Here is a 24,269-nt window from a genome sequence, read left to right as displayed (position 1 = left end):
GAAAGAACAGCTATTAGAAGATTATACAAGGAAGAATAATAATTTTCATTTCTCAGCCTTCTAATACTTTGGTCATGGGGTTTCTGCCATCTCTTGTCTTTCTAGCTTTATTGGGATATAACTAACATACAGCATTGTGTAAATTTAAGGTGTACAACAGGATGATTTGATATATGTATATGTTGTGAAGTCATTACCTCAATAAAGTTAGTGAATAGATCCATGACTCAGATAATTTGTAATGATTTTGTGTGTACATTGTGAGAGCATTTAAGTTCTAATCTCCTAGCAAGTTTCAGGTGTGTAGTATAGTATTATTAACTATAGTTATGAAGATGAATATTAGATCCCAGGACTTAATTATGACTTGAAGTTTGTACCCTTCCACCAGCATCTTCCCATTTCTGTCAGCCCCAGCCCATGGAAACCACCATTCCACTCTGTTTCAATGAGTTTGGATTTAAGTTTCTACATACAAGTGAGATCATACAGTATTTGTCTTTCTCTGTCCTACTCATTTCACTTAGTGTAGTTCCCTGAAGATCCATTCATATCACACAAATGACAGGATTACCTTCTTCTTTATAGCTAAACTATTCCATTATATATATTTATTTATATACATATACACCAAATATATATGTATACATACACACATGGGTATATACACACACACACACACACACACACACACACACACACATATTTTCTTTATCCATTCATTCTTTGATGGATACTTAGGTTGTTTGCATGTCTTGGCTATTCTGAGTAATGCTGCAGTGAATGCAGAGTGCAGATATTTCTTTGATATAGTGATTTCATTTCTTTCAGCTATATACCCAGAAGTGGAATTGCTGAATCATATATTGGTTCTATTTTTATTTTTTTGAGTGGCTGTATCAGTTTACATTTACATTGATAATGCATAAAGTTTTTCTTTTCTTCACATCCTTGCCAATGCTTATATCTTATCTTTTGATGGTAGCCATTCCAACGGGTATGAACTGATAACTCATTGTGGTTTTGAGTTGCATTTGCTTGATTATTAGTGGTGTTGAGCACCTTTTTATGTACCTGAGGGCATTTGTATGTCTCTTTTGGAAAACTGTGCATTCAGGTCTTTTGTCCATTTTAATTGAAACACTCGGGAGGTTTTTCTGTTATTGAGTTGGATGAGTTCCTTATATATTTTTGATATTACCCCCTATCTGGTATGTGGTCTGCAAATATTTCCTTCCATTCTTGAGGTAGACTCTATAATTTGTTGATTATGTTGGACAGAGCCTTTCAGTTCAATGGAGTCCCACTTGTTCATTTTTACTTTTGTTGCCTGTGCTTTTGGTGTTACATTCAAAGAATTATTCCCAAGACTGGTATCAAGGAGATTCCCCCCTATGTTTTCTTCTAGGATTTTTACAGTTTCTGGTCTTACATCTAAGTTTTTAATCTATTTTGAGTTAATTTTTGTGAATTGCATAATACATGGGTCTAATTTTACTTTTTTGCATATGAATATCTAGTTGTCCCAACACTATCGAAAATACTGTCTTCTCCCTGTTGAGTATTATTGTCTCTCTTGTCATATATTGATTGATCCGATATGTATGGGTTTATTTCTGGGACCTTAGTTCTATTCTATTTTTTGGTCTATGTGTCTGCTTTAATGACAGTATTATACTGTTTTGATCACTATAGGTTTATAGTATAGTTTAAAATCAGAAATTGTGAGGCTCCAGATTTTTTTAAGATTTTATTTATTTATTTTTAGAGAGGGAAGGGAGGGAGAAAGAGAGAAACATCAATGTGTGGTTGCTGGGGGCCTTGGCCTGCAACCCAGGTATGTGGCCTGACTGGGAATCGAACCTGCGACACTTTGGTTCACAGCCTGCGCTCAATCCACTGAGCTACGGCCAGCCAGGGCTGTTTTTTCTTTCTCAAGACTGTTTTGGCTATTCAGTGTTTTTCATGATTACAGGAAAGTTCTAGGATTGTTTTTTCTATTTCTGTGAAAAATGCCTTTGGAATTTTGATATAGGTTGGGATGAATCTGTAGATCTCTTTGGGTAGTATGGATATTTAAAGAATATTAATTCTTTCACTACATGAACACATGATATCTTTCCATTTATTTGTCTTCAATTTTGTTTTGGTTAATATCTTATAGTTTTCACTGTAGCTATCTTTTACCTCCTTGGTTAAGTTTATTCCTAAGTATTTTATTGTTTTTGGTGCTATTGTAAATGGGATTGTTTTCTTTGTTTCTCTTTCAGATATTGCCTTGTTAGTGTATAAAAATGTAAGTGATTTTTGTATGTTGATCTTGTTTCTTGCATCTTTACTGAACTTGTTTATTAGTTCTAATGGCTTGCTATTTCTTTAAATGCAGTGGAAGGTAAATATCCTCAGTGTTTTAAGCACTTTATGAATTTACAGTTAAAGAAACCCTGAAATCTCAAGAAGACACTGCCAAGAAAAATGACAGAACCCACAATGGAAAGCTAATTGAAAAATTTAAAGCGAAACAAACAAATAAGTGAATAATTAAAATATACCAAGGTTTCAAGCAATTTTATTCATAATTTTCAAAACTTGGAAGCCAATCAAGTTGTTCTTTGGCAGGTGAATAGATAAAGAAACTGTAATAATTCCAGTGAATGGGATATTATCCATTGCTTAATAGAAATAAGCCATCAGCAATGAAAAGACATGAAAGAAACTTAAATGAGTGTCAGTGAAAGAAGCTAGTCTGAAAAGACAGTCACACTGTAGGAGTCCAACTCCAATGATATAGGGAAAAGGAAAGCAATGATGATGGTAAAAAGATCAGTGGCCACCACAGGGAAGGGAGGGATGAATACGTGGAACATCATCAGTAATTTTTAGGGCAGTGAAACCATTCTGTGTGATACTACGATGTGGGATGTATGTCATCATACATTTTCAAAATGCATATAATGTAGAACACCAAGAATGAACTCAAATCCAAACCACAGGCTTTAGGTAGTAATAATTCGTCTGTGTAACTTCATCTATTGCAATACAAGTACCGCTGCAGTGTAGGACGTTGAGAGTGGGGGAGTTTGTTCATGTTGTGGGGCAGGAAGTATGTGGGACCTCTCTGTACTTTCCACTCACTTTTGGTGAACGTAAAATGCTCCAAAAACTAAAGTCTATTATACATAGTAGACTGTATTAGATCTAAATAAATAAAATAGAGTTTCCAATGTGTCTATCACTCATTGTCAAAAACAACCCGTGTTCATGACAAATTTTTAAAAATATTATGTTCTATCATTTAACATTGGCATAAAATATATTTTAGTAAGATTATATCCAATCATTAATAAGGTAAAGTGATAAACTATTTTATGTACCTCTATGAAAGAAACATGAGATCTAACTAGGGCTTCCTGCCTTTACAATCTTTACGATTTTAGTCTAGCATTTGACAGATGGGTGGGGGGCTTCAGAACAACCCACTTTTTCATCATGAGAAGCTATTTTGTACCCTCATTGGTGCACAGCTACAGCAAGGAATATTGCTTCTGTTAACTACTGCATATTTCAGCCCGGGGTATGTTTTAAGAAAAGATATAGTGTGACTAGGTTGGCTTTCTATTTAAACAGTGATAATCCCTTTAGTATCATGTTTAAACAACATTAGTTGGAAGTTCTTGAATGAAGAGTAGGGATAGAAATCTGTCTTCCTTTCAAATACTGCTTAGGAGGAAAACTGAACTTGAATTTGATTTTCTTTAAACTTTGTTAAACAGAGAAGCTCCCTGTGCAGAAAAACTTCAGTGCGGAGGTTTTTATCCCTCACAGTGTTTAGACTGCTGCTATGATTTTTCTCTATCTCATGGTTATGGTATGATAGTTAATTTTATTTTAAAACTGGGGAAAGGGAAATTGCCTCAAATTAAAGGAAGACAGTTTTGAACAAGCTGCCTTAGCATAAAACATTTTAAACCTCAAGAAGGTTCTCGAAGCTGCCTGTGCTGTAATTCAGATAATAGCAGTGACACTGAGCTGGAGTGTGTTGGTTGTTTAGATGTGTGGATGATTGTGGCTGCCAGTGCCCTTTATTTGAAGCTACAGTATTGACTTCTTACACTGACAGTGATGCAGAAAAGCCCTTACATACTGGAAACTAGGCTTTTGAGTCTGTGCTTGAAAAAATAGTGAATCCCCTGGTCCTTGGATCATAAGCAGCAGTCCTATAGGAAAAAGTATCCTAATGAAGGAAAAGCTTAACTGGAATGTCTTTAACTAAGAATTCAAGGTAGCACTCCAGGCTTCAGCAGATCATGCAGGGGTGGGCAAAAGTAGGTTTACAGTTGTGAGTACCCAGAACACAGAGTTCACTTTGAAACTGTAAACCTACTTTTGCCAACCCCTGTATATTAAACCAAAGGCACACACAGCTCAATTGTTTACTCCAAAAATCAGTGAAAATGTTTCAAGGGATTGTGTTTTTATTTGTTTTTGTATTCCCTGCAAAGACTTTGTGTTCAATAAATGCTCCTCGAATGAACAGTAAGCAGTCAGGTAGGTTTTTACAACACAAAAAACAAAGATGTGAGTAATACTGTACAGTAGTGGTGAGATGTGCTTTGACTAACTTTTTGGTTTTCTAATAGTGATGGCAGTGAGTTAGCTGTACCAGTCGTCTCAGAAAGAGCTTGGAAGAGTTTTCCCAGTTGATTGCAGAATATTCTTGAACGCAAGTGTAACTGGTCAAAGATCAGAAGCGTTTGGAAATGTCTCTTGTATACCCTGCACTGACCCCAAAATGTAGCATTTTCATGCAGTTAGAATTGGGATTAGATTTTATCTTTTTCAAGTGGAAGGACAGTGCACTGCAAAAGTTTGCAGCTTGTGGCACGGAACCTTACACCAGGGAGTACTCAAGCTGCGTTGATGAAGAATTCAGACGGAGGACTACGGTGATGAAGTTGAGTTTATTGGCACAAAATAACTCAGCAGTTCCAAACAAAGGGAAACAAAAGACACTATGATCTCATACAACAGCTATCTGCTGTTTATACTTTATTTACAGAGCATTTAATTTGTACAAGGCCCTGGAGAAGTGAAGAAAAGTAGAAGAGGATCTTGATGCTTTAAGATAGTAGAAAAGAATGAAAGAGAGTGTTGAGCTGCTGGTCCAAATGAATCAGATATGACCTGTCCTCAAGCCAAGAAAAACATTACAAATTTAGTAATTAAAATAAACAAGCAAACGTGTCTCCTACTTCCTTATAGTTCTTCAAAGATTGTGGTTGTATTTGAGTGTATTTCCTTATCCGGGCAGGAAAGTGCCCAGCCATGCCTAATCTGAGGTCAAAAGGTAATAAATGCCCATGACATAGATGGATGGGTTCCTTTTCCCAAGAGCTACTGGTCTCATCTATTTAAGATTCTTGTTTAGAGCAAGGCAGATGGAGCATCTGCTGTCACTTTAAGTTGAGGTGTGTCTGAAGGAAGTGATGTTATGCAGAATCCAAACCAGACCCCAGCTCTAGGTAGATGAATTGGAAACACTTGAGTAGCTAATGTTACTCTTCTCATCACCCGGTTACCTGAGCTGAAAGAAAGCTGTATGTAGGATCTGTTAGTCTGCACCTCCATCTTTGGGCCCAGTCCATTGTGGGGCTCATGGAGAAGGTCAAAATTGAAGGAACAATGGGATTTTTAGGAAATCCCAAAGGTGCTGAAAACTCCATTTCCAGGGCACTGTGATGGGTACTGAAATTCTCTGAAAAGACAATGTGAAGTGAAGGGAACAATGAATTGCCGGTTAAGTTGAGGAAAAGCAAGCATTTTTAGTTATCTCCTTTTCTATCACTGTCAAATGGGATTAGAGACACGTGATTAAAACCCTTTACTAATAAATAAAAAGTTGGTTCTTAGAAAAATAAGTGAACACATTTTTAAAGTATACAAATCCGTCTGAAAGACAGTGCAGTATAGTTCCCAAACTGCTCAGTGAGTTCTCCCTTCTGCCATATGAAACTTCTTAGTAATAGAGATGTGACTGAGTTTTAAGTTACTTTTTCTCTGACTTTAATCTATGTCCGATATCAACATATTTCCTGTCTAGATTATGCAATATCATCAAAGACTAGATGAGAAAATATGTGACGAATATGGAAATGTGGTGGAGAGACCAACTTCTGGGAGTTAAGACTGCTTCGGTCCAGAAGTGCCCCTCAGACTACCCTAGAGGGAGAGAGAGTTTTTGTTTATTTCCAATCCATTACAGACCGATACTTTTGTAAAGTACAAAACCAGACACTTGGATGTTGTGACAATGTCAAATTGGCATAAAAATGTGAAGTTCTTGCTGTCAGTCCCTGTAATCAATCTCGTTGCAGACTGGTCACAAGCTGCAGATTGACGCCAGCCTGTACTCTGAGAAATGCTGATTTCCAGTGCTCTGTTGTTTGCATTTGGGACAGCGGCTTTACCTCTCAGAAATTCTTTACCCTGTTTTTAAAGTGAAGTGGGAACATACTAGAAGATTACTGAAATCCTATGATTCTATCTTTTGTATAATACTCTCTTTTTAGTAGTTAGGAGATATTTGTCCTGTATACATACAGCCTTTTATCTAAATAGACTCTGGTCCTACTCATGGAAATGAGTGAAGAGCATGTTTTAGCTAAGGGTTTCCTGGGTTTTTGCAGAATTTTCACTTAATTGCAGTATTATTTTTAGGGCAGCTCCTTGGAGGAAGAACAGCACTGCCTAGGTAGCCCTGGGCTTTCTGGTGATACCCTTCCTGGTCATGCCCCCTTCTTTCCCCTGAGTGCTCCAGGTGGTATCATGATGGTAGGCTGGCAGGTCAACCATGAGTGATAAAACCTCAGTTTGGTTCACTAACAGAAGTGAGAGTATTGAGTTACCCATAAGACAGTCCGGAATATGGCAAACTACCTGCAACCCAGACATATTAGCTGGACTAGCTTCCTCTTCTCTCCCAATACCTGTAGTGACAAAAATATATGTACTCCAAACATGGCAACAAAAATGTGACTTAAAAATTTGTTAAATCCCATAGTCTTAAGTATTCAACTGTGGGCTTTCAATGATCGATCGTAGAAGTAGGAATGCAATAAGACACTTGTCTAGAGTTAAATGTCACAGTAACCGTGGGTGAATGATTGCATGCAGTCATTTTGTGCCTAGAGTTGATGTTTTTAGGATGTGTTTTAAATTCTAGGACCGAAATGCAATTTTTCATGGGTTAAAAAAATCATTTTCCTTTGAGAATATCAAAAGAAATTTAGATCTTAATGGGAAAGTCAGGTTTTCTTCATGAACCTGCTTCTGGAATTTCCAGACTGTCCAAACTTTGTCCGAGAAAACAGACCCTGCAGATAGTCAAACCGTGGATCGTGCTTTTGGATGCTAACTTCCAGACATTGAGGATGGTCCTGTGCCCATGTTAAAAAAAATCACAGAAAATTTATTTTCCAAGCCATACTTTTAAGAATTGTTCCCTCTTAAGTGCCTTTAAGAAAATAAAATATTGTTTTCCAACCAGTACTTCTGAATCCATAGCCTTGTTCACTTTTTAAGTTGGCTTTGTGGCAAGTCAGGTACATTATTTTCATAGTGAGCGTCATTTTCCTTCGATGTATCGTTAAGTGCCATTCGCCACGCACGTGGTCATGATATATCTTGGGTAAGGTCGGCCAGGGCAAGTGGGTAACAATTGGGTGCATGAGTCACACACCTACTTAAATACATCTTGCTTAAGTCAGTCTGCAAATCGTATAACTGTTGTTCAACTGTCTCCTTCATTTGTCATCTGTGGAGTGGGAAAAACTCAGCCACTTCAGACATATTTGCAATCACTCAAGGTGGAACCCGTGCCCTAATGATTGATTTGGACAATAAACTTTGTTGTTGGAGCTCACCCACTTGCCGCTATTGGAAAAAGGTGAAGGTAACTGTACCACTCTTGAACTTATCCTCTTGAAGGAGGTATATTAGATTACATAGATAAAAAGAGTACCAGAATATTGAATATCCCCACAAAAATTTTAACTGAACACAGACATGAATTGAAGTTTTCTCTGCTGCCAAGCTGCCTATCCTAGTTGTTCAGTTAAAAAAAAAAATATATATATATATAGTTTCTAGACTGCTTTCAGGACAGATGCAAAGAAACACCCAGACTATGTTTAACAAACCTTCGTTCACCGTCGGTCACTGTAATGTTTGTCTAGAGGCAAATTAAAGTAGATATCTTTGGTGCATTTCTGAAGGCAGATTCTTCAGCGCTGTGATCTGGCTCTTGATGTGTTAAAGCAGCTGTGGCTCACAGTTATGCCATCTCCAAATTCATTCTGCCGGGCCTGACCGTAAGATAATGTAAAAAAGCAATTAGTTTTAAACAGTGGGAGTGCCGTCAGTGTGAAAGAAACAAATTACATGGTGGGGTGATAATTTTAGTGATTGTTAAGGAAATTATTAAAGATGAAATCTGTACTAAAAGCTGTGGTTGTAATCTGTAAAACTGACACAGAGCAATGCTTCCTTTTAAACAGCTACACTCCCTAAATGACAACTCAAACGACAACCCGAGCCCCTTTCTGTGTCCTAATGAGAGGTGGCCTGGCTCATTAAATCACATCAAAACTCCCCTTGAATAATCAAGCTAAACATTCCTTATCCTTGATTTGTTAAATTCTACCCTGTTGCCTTGTCATTCAATATTTCGGCAAATATTTACAGGCTGTGTGTCATGGGCCAAAACTGGGTCTGTCATTATAAATCATTTTTTATAGCCCTTAACCAGACACTGAACTGTGTGTACTTATGTATACACACACAGTTTTATATTTTAATAATTTTGCTTTATTAAACTAAATTTTTACTTGTCTGTGGACTATATACTTTCAGTTAGAAATAACAAAATGTCATTCTATTTCCTTGAAATTCTACATCTTGTCATTTTAGTAGTGGCTATAGCTAAAATTGTCAGAATTTTTAACTTTAAAATCAAATTTTCTGTCTGCACTACAATCACTTATATCTATCCAGATTTTTATTGCCACAAAAGAATTGACCTTATGGTTGTTAGTTTGATTGTCATTACAAAATCACATTTATGAAACTTAGACACATGCTGATCTTTTCGACAGCATCTTGAAGTTGAAGCTTTTATAAGTAGAAGCTGTCTGATACATTCTGTAAGACCAGTGTCAATTCAAATTCAGTTCAATAATAAATACCTGGCTGGCATAGCTCAGTGGATTGAGCACAGGCTGGGAACCAAAGTGTCCCAGGTTCGATTCCCAGCCAGGGTACATTCCTGGGTTGCAGGCCATAACCCCCAGCAACCGCACATTGATGTTTCTCTCTCTCTCTCTCTCTCTCCCCCTTCCCTCCCTAAAAATAAAAATAAATAAAATCTTTAAAAAAATAAAATAAATGTATAAACAAGTACAATACAAATTATAACAATGGCAATGACTATATAGTTGCTATCAGAAACTGTTTTAAGTGGTTTGTATCTCCTCAGTTCAATTACCACAATAGCCCTAGGGGTTGCTTCTATTGTTCCATTTTCAGACGTGGAGCCTGAGGCTCAGAGAAGTTAAATAACTCTCAGAATTTCTAACCCACCTGACCTTGAAGAAGCATGTATTCAGACCTCTGCAGTTTCCAATGTCCTCATTCTTTATCACTGTGCTCTGAGGCTGAACATTAAGGGCAGATATCCTCATCATAATTCGATTGCAACATGCATCGTCAAAGAACCTTAGTATAGACAAGTACAATGTGCTTATCATAATTGTATTTAAATACACAGAGTTAATGAATCTTAACATAGGCACATTCAATATACTTAGGAATGTGATGAAGTTACAGAGAGTCCAAGAATCTTAGTCTGGGAAGATGCTTTCAAAGTCCAATCATTTAGCTAGGCACTTAAACACTCCTACAACCTCCTGTCTCTTCGCCCTGAGAAATAATTGAGTTACACTTGAGCATCCCACTTGCTTTCGTGACTGAAATGATTCCTTCCCATCCTAACTCTTAGCTCAATCATCCTTATAGTTGGTGCAAATCAGTGTCTTCAAAACTAATCTGGACAAATCAATATCATCAAATTAGGTTGTTGGAATTTTTTTGCATAAGTATCCTAATTTGGGTAATGATAGGATAATTCACATTACTAATGCAAATAAAATCAGCAAATAAGTATTGATGCTTTTAAGAGACACTGTGGAACTTAGAGGAAAGCAGTCCTAAGAGGTGACTTTTTGAAAACTCAGTACATAAAATGTTTCTGGTCAGTGTGCATTGGAATTAGAGATTACTTTTGAGTTTGGTTTTAATTTTTCTCTTAGGAACATGCTTACATTCTAAACAGTTTCTGACATAATGCTTTAACTCTTTTTATATACACCTAACACTTTAATTAGCTTACTTGGTCAGAAACTGGTTTAAATAATGAAACAGTCTTGGGTTTATTTCCCATCTGGGTCAAAACACTGCATATAGGGGAAAGCACGCAGAGGCTGGGGTCAGCCTGCCCTGGCAACGAGACCAGCTCGACCCCATCCCAGCTGCACGCTTGCCCTCTCTATGCTTCAATCCCCTCACCTGTAAAGTGTTGGGAATAGTGTATGATACATCATAAGCACTATACAAGTGATGGCTTAGAAGGAAAACATCTCAGGCTTAGGAATCAATCATAACCTTCTTCTTTGTCCTTAATTGGTATAGAATAAATATTTGATAATGGTATTGAAGATACTTTAGAAGGCTTAATATGTGCAAATAGATACAGATCTTGGACTCTCTAAGGTCATCATAATACAATAGAATTTTATTTATTTTCTGTGTAAGTCACAGAATCTTATATCAGTAGATCCTACCTTTTTTTTTTGAAAGCACCCATGTCATTGTATTATGTAATCATGACACCAAACAATTGTGGTGGTGGTGGTTTTCTTCAGAATATACCCACAGTTGAAGATTCTATATCAGAATGCTCAGCTATGATGAGGCTGAGCTAGAAGCATTTTCTCTCTTTCTCTCTCTCTCTCTCTCTCTCTCTCACGCACACACACACACGTTTTGTTATCTGGTAGATTTATATTAGACCATGACTGCCAACTAAAATCTCCTTCCTCCGAGGTCGCAAGGCTCCATAATTTGTTTGCTGGTATAGTCAGGTCACTAACAACCTTTCTTCCAATCCTAGTGCAGAATGAAATAGACTCTCAGGGCTGGAAGGGACTTTGAGGTCATCTGGTTTAACTTGCTCATGTTAGAGGTGAGAAAAAGCCTCTGGCAGATTAAATATCACACAGCAAGTTAGTGATCTGTCCGTCAGTAGCTCAGAAAAAACCAGTTGCATTTTTTAAGTGACTGTTTCAGTCTTCTGTTTCTACATAACACGTAACAACAGGGTGGCTAAAACAATCATGGCTTGCTGAATAGTTATTAAATTGCTGACTTACTGAATACTGTCATGATTCTCTGCATTGACTTAGCCACGCTCCTGCCCCATGCGATGCCAGTGGAGTGGCTGACCCAGCTCCATGTGTCTGAGACCTCTGCGGAGGCTCCTCAGCGGGCACCCCAGCTGTCCTCTACATGGCCTCTGTCTCCACATCTTGTCTCATCCTCTCTGCTCTCTCCATGTGCACCTCCCCGCCCCACCCCCAAAGGCTGTTCTGTGACTGAAATGGTATTCATTTCAGTCCTAACTCTTAGCAAAGCCTTCCTTACATTGAGTGCAAATCATCCCTAAAGCTTATCTGGATAAACCAACTTCAAGAGATTACGCTGTTGGGATTATTTCCTTACAGCATGGTGGCTGGGTTCCAAGATGGTGCATCTCAAGAGAATTAGCCCCAAAGTGCCAAGTGTTCAGCAAACCTCTGCTTGTGTCATAGTTTGTGGATATCTGTTAGTCAAAGTAAGTCTTGTGGTCAAACTCAGAGCTGACGGAGGAGGGCACTGTGATAGAGCATACATTTGGGAAGACATGGTTCACTTGGACCCACCAACGTACCTGCCTATCAGCGTGGGAGAGAATTTATGTGGTTGGGGTCAAAAGAGCAAGATGCAAAGAGCATGATATATTTAGCACATAATGCGATGCTGTTTTACTTAATTTTTTTGCATTGCTTCAATATTAAAAGCACTGCCGTGCATGGATTATAGAATTAAGTAATAGGTGAACCTTTCCAGAACAGGGCGAACCGTGCAAATGTCCACGTTGGCTTTGGCAAGCACTGTTTCTTCTTTTACATGGTGAGACTGTGATAAAGCCAGGCAGCTCTTAACATTTTAACATTTAAATCTTTAACCATAAGACCAGAAAAAAACCCAATCAACAGTGAAGGCCTGTGAATTCTATTTTGGATGTGACTCACCAATAGCAAGAGTGAGACTTCAGTATTAGTTTTTTATTAGGATAGAATTATCGTGGCTCGAACCTATACTAAACTGCTACAGACTGTCACTCAGAAAGGAAAAAACAAGTGCCAGCCTCCTAAAGAATATCACCTATTAGCACTCACCAACAAATGCACACCTGAGTCAGTCACAAAGCCACGTCCTCTGTAAGGTTTCTCCTGGCCTCTCTGAAGTCCTTGACACACACCTGTGTCACCGACAGCTAGTATGCAAATTGCCTAAAAGCTCCATTAGGCTGGTCTGGGCAAGGGAAGCCCATCTGTCAGCTCTGTGACACTTCCCCTCTTGGATCCTCACCTGAGACTATGTCCTTGAGACACCCAGATGGATGAATTCACGCCAGTGTCTGGTACCACCAACCTTGGAGGATGTCATCACTTCTGTTTCTTTTACTGATTTTACTGTTGATCTTCTCTTCCCTCCTCTCCCAAAGAATTACATTTGAAGGCTAAAATTTAAATGCATGGCAAAGCTTTTTCTTCCCAACAAAATGGTCTTGTTATTTTTAAGCCTCCAAGTTGGAATGTGGCGAGCCCTATGTTGGAGAAATCGTGGTATTCACTGGTTGTTTTCCAATGCTGCGTGTGTGGTCCGGTCCTCACAGAAACACAGGCTTTCAGATTAGTGGGAGCTTGTCAGCTGTTGCTGATAGCTGTCAAAGGTTTTGAGAAAGACAGTGGCATGGTGTTATTTTAGCAGGGTTTCCTATTAAGGGCATTTATTGGAAATTGTTTCATGATTCCTATCCCCTCTTTCTCCTCCTTTTCAAACAAAAAGATGACACAACAATTGCATATAAACATTTGACGAAGGAAGTTCAACCTTCATTTCTATGCTGGTGTTATGATTAGATTCAAGTCTCTTACCCATCTCAGGTTGGAATCCCCAGGGGAAAGTGAGGAGCGACAACAACAGAATCAGAAGGGCGGCCAACTCTTTTGATAATTGATATCTGTTCATCATAAACAGACTTCTTTCGCCCATCTGGTCTAGCAGAAAGAGTTACTCATATTTCTTTCTGAACGTCAGAAAGGTGACACCTGGGGAAAGAAAACATTAAGGATACGAACTAGTTCATGGAAACATAAAATAAATCGAAATCTAGAATCAGGGGGAGTATATCTTCTTTTGAAAAATTCTCAAGTCTATGGCAAATACTGCATGCAGGTCTATGAAAGTTTTACGACAGGATGGAGTTGATGCTTTTGATCATTTTGGCACCTAAATGGTTCGTAATTTCTTCAGCTTAGACCCTGTTTTCCATTTTTTTCAGGAAATGATCCAAAAGACGTGCTGTTGTTATTGACAGGACTTCTAAACCAGTTATTATTTGCTAATAATGTTTTGTTAAAAGTCTGAGCAGAGCATCTTGCCAGGCAGAGAGTAAAACTTTTATGCCCAACGGTGTTTGGATGAGCAAGATAATTATACCCTTGTCCACAGCAGATGCTCTGTTCTTCGCTTTGGCAGTTTCCCTGTTCAGTGTGCAAATAATTTTCTCCACTGAAGTTGGTAGCTATTTGCAACAAATATATTTCTTTTCCAGCAAAGAATGGATCCCTTCCATCACCACTTGCAAATAAATAGCAACGAAATTGGAGTTTTTATTGTTTCGAACCCACACACAAATCTGATGTGAAGCAAACAAAAATGCATACATACCCCATGAAATAATAAGAAATTATTTACCAAACAGTTGAAAAACTACCTTGTAACAATTATTTCAATACCCTTATGAAAATCAAGATTTAAAAAAAAGTATGTCAGGGCTAGTCGGCAAGTAAAGTTTTAAGCCAGACATACGTAAGTTTAGTTAATCATAGAAAAGGCCTTTATTTGCATATACTTCTAAAAATCTTATGATCTCTCTCTACCTCTGTATTTCTGTATCAGGCAAAATTCACTTTATACATATATTTTGGGATCCAAGATACAGAGTTCACTTCCTGCAGTTTTGACAGACCTATATGACTGCCCTATGTTTGAAAAAATGAGGGCGCTCTCCTTGGTCCCTGATCAACAAGTACATTTCCAAAAGCCAGTACCCTCACTTCTCCAGGGTAGCACAGCTGCTGCAGCGTGTCCGTAAGCAGCGGCTAGTGGGTGTTGGGCAGAGCGCTGCAGAAGGAGAAGAAGAAAAGAGACCTATTTTCCAGAGTTCCCTTTCTGTGTTTTTACCACAAGTCCTCATGTCGCCATGTTTTCAGAACCGCATAACGCAACCTGCATTTATTTAATAAAACTAAGAATATAATTGGGGGTTGGGTTTCTGGATTATCCCTGGATCTCCCAAGAATAATCATTCTTGACAAGATTTTTATGGTGAAATTCAACATCCAGCAAGTGATGAAGTACCAACTGAAAGGTTTTCCTAGGTCTACATGTAAGTGCTGAGGAGCAGAGGTGTGTCTTGTCACACGCCCTGTCCTCAGCTCTTTGGCGCGGCAAGGGTGGCAACGGCTATTAAAGGACAAAATTTTGCACACAACATTTATCACCAGCAGAGGCATGAGGGAAGTGCCCCCTGGAGCCTTAAGCAGGGAGGAGATAAATCCGCCTGTGTTAAAGGTTTCTCGGAGGACTTGAAATTGGAGTCAGGATAAATAGGTTTTGCGGCTGGGAAACCTAGAGGAGGGTATCCCATAGGGTGCAACAGCATGGATCAGGAGGCAGCAGATTCCTCTGCTGCCAAATGCCCTCATCAGAGCGTTCTCAAAGACCCCCGTTTGGCTGCATGGCACAGTAAGGATCACTGGCCAGTGTGCACATGGACATTGTCTTCTCTTGGTGAAAACAAGTTGAAGCTGAGAAGTCGGAAAAATCCAGTATAATCTTGATAGGAGTACCAGACTATTATGTGTATTCATAGCCTAATAAAGATTTAATAGCTCCAATATTTATAAATATGTTTCTAGTTGTATGCAATGGCCACATGAGTGTCCCTTGAGATAGTATCAACAATAGTAGTAGGAATGACAGTATAATAGGATTCTAGGTTCATGCACTGTTAAATTAGATAAGTGGCAACTTTTATTTAGATGGTATTAGCAGGACCCCAGGTCATTTTTACTTTGGATCTTCCATATTGGATTTTTGTCTCTATTTCCAGATGGAGAGCATTGCGTATTCAACAGCCATTCAAACAACTTAACTACTGCTCAAAACATGCATCCTAAGTTCTAAGTAACTGAGTAGGTCCTGTGTAAAGTCAGGAACTTCCTCCCCAGTAGAATGATCAATGCCTCACTGGGCACATGATCCCTCTCTCTCTTTTCCTTTCCCTTGGTCTTTCTGCTCATAGGCAGCTATTCTATCCTTTCTGCTCCAATCACACACAGCTCAACACGTATATGCTTCCATACCCTTCCGCCCTTGGGGATGTATCTATGTACACTCAGTAAAAACAACCACCCTTAGGATATTATTCACTCTTTGTAGAGTTCTTTTAAGGTTTTAGGATGAGCTTCTTTTTACAACTAACTTGTATCCATTTCTAATCATTGTTGAACCATCCCTGTAGTTGCTGGGCTTATCCTGTGACTAGTCACATGCAATAATGAGGTTTTTACAAAAATAAAAGAAAACAAAGATTGCCCTGTAATTGAGTGGTTATTCAAGTTTTATAAAATACTAGAGAAAAATATATCCTATCCTACCATGAGATAGACCAGAGTCAGAGGACCACCTAATTTTTCTGTGATGTACATCGCTGATTTGCTTCTCACTCTGCTTTTCATTCTCTAGGGATTACCACCAAGGTCTTCTGTGGAAAAAAAAATAAGTTAGAACCAAAAACAGAGAGTGTCATTATTCTTCAAATAATTTAATTACTCAGAAATGCTTTCTGGCGAAGCATATTTTCTAGCATCTTCCATCTTCCTGCTATTTATCCGTACTGCAGATTACCTCATTCATTAGTTCTGACACGGGATTGTATTTGTATCATTGCCTGACAGGCGCGGTACATGTTTCAGTCTTAAAATATTCGACTCTGAGCTCAGCGCTGCATACTTGGGAGATGATGTTAAATCAGCCTCGGAGACACACCGCTGTCATCATGCCAAATAACTCAGGGGAAAAATGATAAGGGTATAAGGAGATCAATAAGGCAAGAGAATGCGTGCTTTCAAAAGCAAGGCAAAATATGAGAAAGCCTATCAGTCAAGCATTGGGGCGTAAATAAGGCAAGAATATGCCATGTTTGGGACACCCTTACGCTAGAGTGAACCATTATACTGTGAGTAGTAAATTTCCCTTACATTTGCCTAACTCCTTTACTATAGGTCATTCTAAAATACAGCCATAAGACTCACTGGCACATTGATCAGTCTGGCATTGCTCTCCCTTCTGTCCTAACAGAATAAAATGAGGAGATGCCTGATGAATGCTGAAGACATTGCCTGGGCCATTTAGATGTGAGTGGTCACAGCGGAGCATTCTCCCTGCCTGATGATGATTTGTATCACACACATCTTTGTAAATACGAATTATGCAGGTGCATTTCTGCCCTTTGAAATGATATGACTCAGCAGGGCCCTCATAAGTGTCCAGTGGCATTGGATTTTGGGGTGGAAAACAAGCAAACTGTAGAAACTGACAATTTGGAAATGAAGCCCTTTATTAAGTAGTAGGTACTCAGATGTGCCTCAGAAAGTAATAGATTCTCTTTTATAGCAAAAAACGTAGCATTCTAAATTTGCAAAATGCATGTGAATGACTCGAAGACATGGGGCAGTAAACTGTATGAACATTTGGCAATCATCATTAGTTTGGTGGGCTGATGGTCAAGGGAACTTTGTGAAAATGTCCCAGAGGCCTTGAACGTCAGGCTAGGAAGTGTGATCTTTAGACTATGAAGGATGTTTTAGGGTTTTCTGTTTTCTAATATGGGGACAAAGTATGAAAAATAATTTTAGTTTTAGGAAGATAAAGCGTAAGGCTGTGTGGGGGGCAGATTAGAGTATTTGGAGCTTGGTGAGCATGAACACAAGTTGGAGACAGTTGCATTAGCCCACATGTGAAGTGCTCCCAGACACGAGTCTAGAAGCCGTGGAATGAATGGAAAAGACAGATGTGAGGGACACTGAGAAGGAAGCGTAAGCAGGACACAGTGCCTGAGTGAAACATGGCCGTGACATAAAAAACAGATGTATCCAGATGTCAAGTGACCAATGCACAGTTCATCTGTAAAAAATGGCCTCTAAGTTCAAGTTGAACATTCAAGGCATCATGTACTATAAATGTCCATGCTATGATGTGGGGTGACACTTGCAGGTGCCCTTCAGAACAGTGAGCCATTAAGAGAAGTGTCCAGAAAAGGTAATCAAGAAACATGGGCTAAAAGCACATTGGAGGCAGAAACAACAGCAAGTGAGAAACATAGGTGCAAATGATCACACAAGCACCCACATCTAAATATGGGGGACCCATACTAACAAATGCTCATACCAACAAATACATTTCCAACATGTGAAGTACTCCCAGACACGAGTATAGAAGCAGCAGAATGAATGGAGAAGACAGATGGATCTTTTTTCCATCTGTCTGGAAAAGGCGGAAAGGTGGGTCACAGAGTTAGTGTCAGCAGGTTTGCATGGAAGCTGGTGAAATGTAAGCTTTACAGTCCCTCTTTTTCTCCACCCTTTTCAATATCCTCTCTCTGATCTCATCTTCATTTTATATTCTTCTCTCTAAAAAAGGCCAATGGCCATCCCAAGTGTATAAACTTCAGCCCCATGAAAGCCACCTTTTTTTCATTGCCTGGCCATGTCTTCACATGGTCGTGTGGGTTTAGAAAATTTGCAAAAGAAACTTTTTAACCACAACTGGTTAAGATCCTGTCCTTTCCACTTCAGCTTCCACATTTGCACTTTTTCCCAGACAGTGGTGGGTATTTTGGAATATAGCTAAGGGGAAGTAAAGTGGCCAGTGCGTTTTGATTAGATGTAATGAGATGTACGTCTGTGTTATCAGTAGCTGCTCCGTGGTGAGAATGGTTTCCAAGAACACTCAGATTGCCCACTATCCTAGGTGCTGTGGCCGAAGCATGCTGCCACAGGTCCTGCTGAGGCAGGCGTGTGGCCTCTGACACCTGGCCCGAAAATATATGGAAAGTATGAGAAGAAACAGATTTGCAAGATACGGAGCCAAAAGATAATGTTATGCAAAATTCTTCCCATTTTTCTATCCTCAAATTTACTATGCCATCAATTTATAAGCTATTACCATTAATGAACTGTGAAACTGAAGAAAAAACTATTCTAAGCTATCAATAAAAAATACATTTCTATTAACCACTAGAAGAAAAAATTATCTGTTTATTCTCTGTACAGAAAATACAAAATCACTGCTATATGATGAGGCAATCAAAGAGTATGCAGACCAAAAACAGAAAAAAGAAAAACAGAGGGAAAATTATTTTGAAGTGTGTCAGGGAGTTAATATTCTTATTTTCAGCATTTTTGATATTTGTGTTACATGACAACTTTTTAAAGTGAATAATTTGTCCTCTTTTTCGCTCAAAATAATATTCATTTTTATACCTAATTTTAGAAATGTTATTTGTTTCCTCTTACAGAGTCCCTGGAATTGTATAAGTTTTAGGTACTACCAAGTTTGGATCTGTCCCTACATTGCGGGGCGGGCCTAAGCGTTCACAACACAGTATATAAACAACGCTGACCCATCCATGAAGACCGTTATAAGGTTGAGTGTTTGCTATGGTCTGAATGTTTGTGTGTCTCTAGAAATTCACAGGTGAAAATCCTGATGCCCAATGTGGTGGTACAAGGAGGTGGAGCCTGTGGGAGGTGCTTAGGTCATGAGAATAGAGCCCGCACACATGAGAGTAGTGGTCCAATAAAAAGAGACCCGACAGAGACCTCCCTTTCCTCTTGCATTATGTGGAGTCTGGGACCTAGAAGAGGGCCCTCCCTGACCATGCTGGCACACTGATTTTGAAATTCCAGCCTTCAAAATGGTGTGGAATAAAGTTGTGTTATTTATGAACTGCTCAGTCTGTGGCGTTTCATGATAGCAGCCTGAATGGGCTAAGTCTTCGTTGCTCTCAATTTCCATGGGGGTCAGCCTTTCACTTTCACCCGTCTAACTCTACTCTGAATATCCTAGTTCTCTGATTGTTATAATTGGGGACTATCTGAGTAGTTTATATGTTAGTGGAATATATTAGTATTCCCTAAAGAACTATACCCAGATTCAGGCTAAAAAAAAAAAGTTCTGGTTTCTGCATAGCATAGTATTTGAGAAATATATTTAAGTAGGACTTTACAACTGGTTCAAGTCAGAAATATGTGTTCCAAGTCAAAATTGTAATAAACTATATACTAAAGTCAGGAAGATCTCAGTAAGTAACTAAGTAACACTTAGAAGTTTTAGGAACTATAACTAGTTTAATTCAGGAAAGTATTTTCAGAAGTACACAAAAGATTTTGAAGTATGGCCAATGGAGAGGACTTGTCCATCATTTATTAATACTCCACTGCCAGCAAAACAAATGTAAAATAATTATTTTTATTATATTTTATAATGGAACAAGTAAGATACATTCTAATGCACAGGGGATCTCCCACTGAAATTTGAGTTTAAATGATGAACAAATTTGGAAGTCAGTTATCCTTTTCCTAACTTCCCCCAATTTCTCTGTGTCTTCAGTAAAGAAAAGAATCTTTGAGACTAGGGAGGGATAAGACATGTGGATATTGTTTGGTCACTGGAACTAGTATGTCAGCTGCAGCCATAATTTTATTTTTTATTCTGTTCATAAACAAGTCTTATCTTTATTTGACCTGCTGGGGTATAAAGGTAGCTCAAAGTAAATTGAACACATTGGATCATGCCATTCTCAGTATTCTGATCAAGAGTACGCATGCACAAAAGCATACGTCTTTTTTTGTCTTCATCTGTGTCCATGCACAAGATTGTAGATTGCATCTATAATGAAAATCGATGGCCAAATTAGGGGCCTGTCTGTCTGTCTGTCTTTACAAAGTGCTAGCATGACAGAACCTGGCCTTGCCAGCAGCCTTAGTACTGACTAAAATGAATCACTAGTGGAATCCAAGAAAATAAAAGGAAACATGCCTTTCTACATAGCACAGCCAGCCGCAGGGTGAGTGGCTTGTCAACATTGTAGAACATGGTAAAACTCCAAACAAGGCTTCTCCACCAGTGGTGCGAGTGCTGGGATCTCATGCTTCTGAATGCTACTCTGGTGTGGTCCATACTTCAGCGACCTTCACTTGCCTCTGCTGAGATCAGAACATAACACCCGTAGGTGCCTGTTTTTACTGGATAAAAATTACTCCTGTGCCAAGAAAAAAAATTGTCTAAAATATGAACCTACTGATAGACTATAACTCATCTGAGTAAAAGCCATCACTCTGTTAGAAAGTTTTATGTGGCTATTTCATTTTTTCCATTGTACTTTTATCTTTATTGTTACCTATTTCTGCAAACCAACAAGGAAAAATAATCAAATTAATTTCATTTATTGTGTTTGAGAACTCTGGTTATAGAATTTGACCAGTCCACATTTCCATTTCTCCTGATACTTCAAGTGATGACTGTGAGTTGTAAAATGTTGTTCTTTGTTTATTATGAAAAGCATAGCTTATGATAAAATAAGCAGGCATTCTGATAAGAATTAGCTGCGGACACAGGCACTCTTTTCTCTTACACTAAAAGTAAATATAGACCACATTTTGGCGCATATCAAATTTCTCCTTCATCCTGTAGTTACATGTGCTGCTAACTTGATGCTAACTTCACCTGCATGGACTGTTTCTCTATCATCATTTCTTTAATATTTAAAGGTGTAATGGCCATTGCTTATGTTTTATCTTTTAAAATATTTTCTCTTAACAGTATTTAGCTTTCTATATTATTGTGGAATTTAACATGACTTCTAGTTAGAGTCACACGTCACTGAACTATGGCAATACATTCTAAGAAATGCATCCTTGGGTAATTCTGTCCCTTTGTGAACATCACAGGGTACCCTTACGCAAACCTAGGTGTATTCCTATTACGCACGTAGGCCACAAAACCTGTAGAGCTTGTTACTGTACTGAATCCTGTAGATAATTGTAACACAATGGTGAGTATTGGTTTATCTAAACACATGTAAACATTCAAAAGGTGCAGTAGAAATGTGGTGCGAAAGACAAATAGTACAAGTGCCTGTCGAGGGCACTTGCAATGAATTTCCAGACTGGCAGTTGTGCTGGGTGAGTCAGTGAGTGAACAGTGTCTGAATGTGAAGGCCTGGGACATTACTGTGTAATATTGTATACATTATAAACCACGTATACTTAGGCTTCATAAATTTATATAAAATATTTTCCTTTCTTCCATAATAATTTAACCTTAGCACACTATAACATTTTTGCTTTATACATTTTTATTTTTTTAAATTTTACAATTCTTTTGCAATAAAACTTGGCTTAAAACATGAACACTGTGTAGCTGTACAAAAATATTTTTTATTTCTTATTCTTTTGACTTTTTTGTATTTTCCTCTACTTTCTAAACTTTTTGTTAGAAACTGAGATATAAACCAACACACATTAGATACAGGGTCAGAATCATCAGTAACACTGTCTTCCAGCTCCACATGGTGTCCCACTGGCGTCCCTTCAGGGACAATACCACTCAGGGAGCTGTCATCTTTGATGATGACAATGCCTTCTTCTGGAACACCCGCTGAAGGACCTTTTTCTCGAAGGTGTCATTCTTTTCAGAAAAATGTGCAGGGTGGCTTACTTGATTATTTTTTTACCATGGATTCACTTGTAAGCAAACACTGTGCCATGAGCATTCTTCTTTATTAGTGAAGATTTTTGCTGTTAGGGTCCAGGTTTTCACACTTTTTAAGGTCACTGAGGTCTGCAAAAGCTTCTGCTAAACCCTTCACTGTGGATTTTCTTGAGGGTTCTTTTTCTTCTCCTATAGTTTCCTTTCCTCTTGCCTCTTCTTCAGCTGTGCCTTCCTGTCCTACTTCCAACAATGGCTCCGGGTCCACTTCTAGGAGCCACTCAAAGCCATCCCCGTCCACACCCAGGTTAACGTCGTTTGCCATCTCAGCTGTAGCTTTGTTGATTTTTGCACCTCTTGCACTGCGGCGGTGTTAGAACAGCTAAGTCATCACTAGGTGATAAGACTTTTTCAGCTCCATTATAATTTTATGGGGCCAATTTTTATACATGTGGTTCATTGTTGACCAAAACATTGTTATACAGAGACTGATGGTCTATGTTCTGTCTTATATGAACGTTGTATCATGGGTTAAATTAGCAGTCTTTGGTAGAATATTACTTTTCTCTAATTAGATCCCTTTTTCAAGTCAAAATTCTGGGCAGAAATTCTTAAAGTCAGCAGCTTCAGGAGATCTATATATAAGGAGTTTCGATTTCAAGCTGCTTTGCCACACGGTCCATGTTTTGTAAACCTGAAAAATTTGCTTACCGAGTTTTGCATTCTGTATGATGTTGGTTATAAGGAGTGAAGAGATATTTATGTATTGTATATTCTACATTTAAGTTAATATGCAAAGCCAGCTTATTAAAATGTTTAACTCCACACACTGGCATTTCCTGAATGAAGGAAGACATAAATCTACCAATACTATGATCTCAAGGAGGCCGCTTACATCGTTATTCCAGTAGTTAATGCTATATTTTTGCTTTTGTGCTGGATGCTGTCATAGTTTAGTTTCATAGGTTTGGTCGTCTCTGTTTTGATTTCGCTTAAGATGTGATCAAATTTATGGTGTTAATGGTCTTCCCTCAAAGAGTTTAAAGTGGGCCCTGAGTGTGTGTACTGGAAGGAACGATGACGTAATGACATTCTCTTTTCAAGGAGCTCTCTGTTGGCTAATGAATAGAGAGGTTCTCTGAGTCCCATCTTTAAGAAATTCTTATATTTCCTGTGCTGTTTCTCCATTAGATCATGGGGATTTACTAAATCAGTCTGCACGTTCTGCCCACACACTCACTCACAGTGCCCTCTGGTCCTAGCAGCAGAGACAGCCACTGAGAAATATTGTCCTCCCAGGGTATTTCTAGCTGCTTCTTTACTACTTGTGCATTCAAAACCCTTTCCTTTGTTTATGTCTTCTAGGATGTTAGGCCATTGAATAGCAAGCATTTCACCTATAGTCACATCCATTTGGCAATGCAGCAGGGGGCTGGAGCTGGCTCTGCTAACTTCTCAGAAATTTCCTGAAGCAGTGGTTGAAGTGTTAGTTGGTTAAAAGCAGCCAAATAGAAGTATTTACATGACAAAAACAGCAAAGCTATACTTCAGGGTTTTGTTTGCTTTGCTTTGCTTTGCTTTGCTTTGCTTTGTTATCTCAGGGACCTGGATTACCAGCACTGTGCTTATTCTGAGTTGGTTTTCTGATTGGATCCCCCATTCCAGCCAATTGGCCTTCTACAGACTTGGAGCAGACACTGAGGCTTCTTTGGGGAAAGAAAAGGGATGGTGACTGTTGGAAAACTCTTGGTGATTATACTTTAGAAAGGGCTTTCCTTTCTGTTTGTCAAGTCACACAGGATACTCTACACTGAAGCAATTTTGGAAATGTATAGCAAGCTCTTCAGATGGCGTTAGTGTATGATATCTCCATTTCATATAATAAACTATGTGCGAGTCACCCCAGGACACATATCGTACAACTTGTTGGAAATGAGGGAGATAATTAAACTGAAATAAAGAGTTTAAGCAGTTGTTTACCCACAAAATCTCCTTTCAGGGCAGCAATTTTTAAAAGCCTCATTATTTTTAGTGTTAGAAGCTATAAAGTT

At 38.6% G+C, this 24,269-nt stretch overlaps 1 protein-coding gene across 9 annotated transcripts in view; it reads left to right on the top strand.

The window, feature by feature from the left end:
• Window positions 1–24,269, top strand: part of RBMS3 (RNA binding motif single stranded interacting protein 3) — a 622,722-nt gene that overhangs the window by 111,070 nt on the left and 487,383 nt on the right. The window lies entirely within an intron of this gene.

This window comes from Phyllostomus hastatus, unplaced genomic scaffold, assembly GCF_019186645.2.
Source record: "Phyllostomus hastatus isolate PE091 unplaced genomic scaffold, TTU_PhHast_1.1 phas_scaffold_129, whole genome shotgun sequence".
Classification (NCBI taxonomy): Eukaryota; Metazoa; Chordata; class Mammalia; order Chiroptera; family Phyllostomidae; genus Phyllostomus; species Phyllostomus hastatus.
This window is presented reverse-complemented; position numbering and strand designations above follow the sequence as displayed.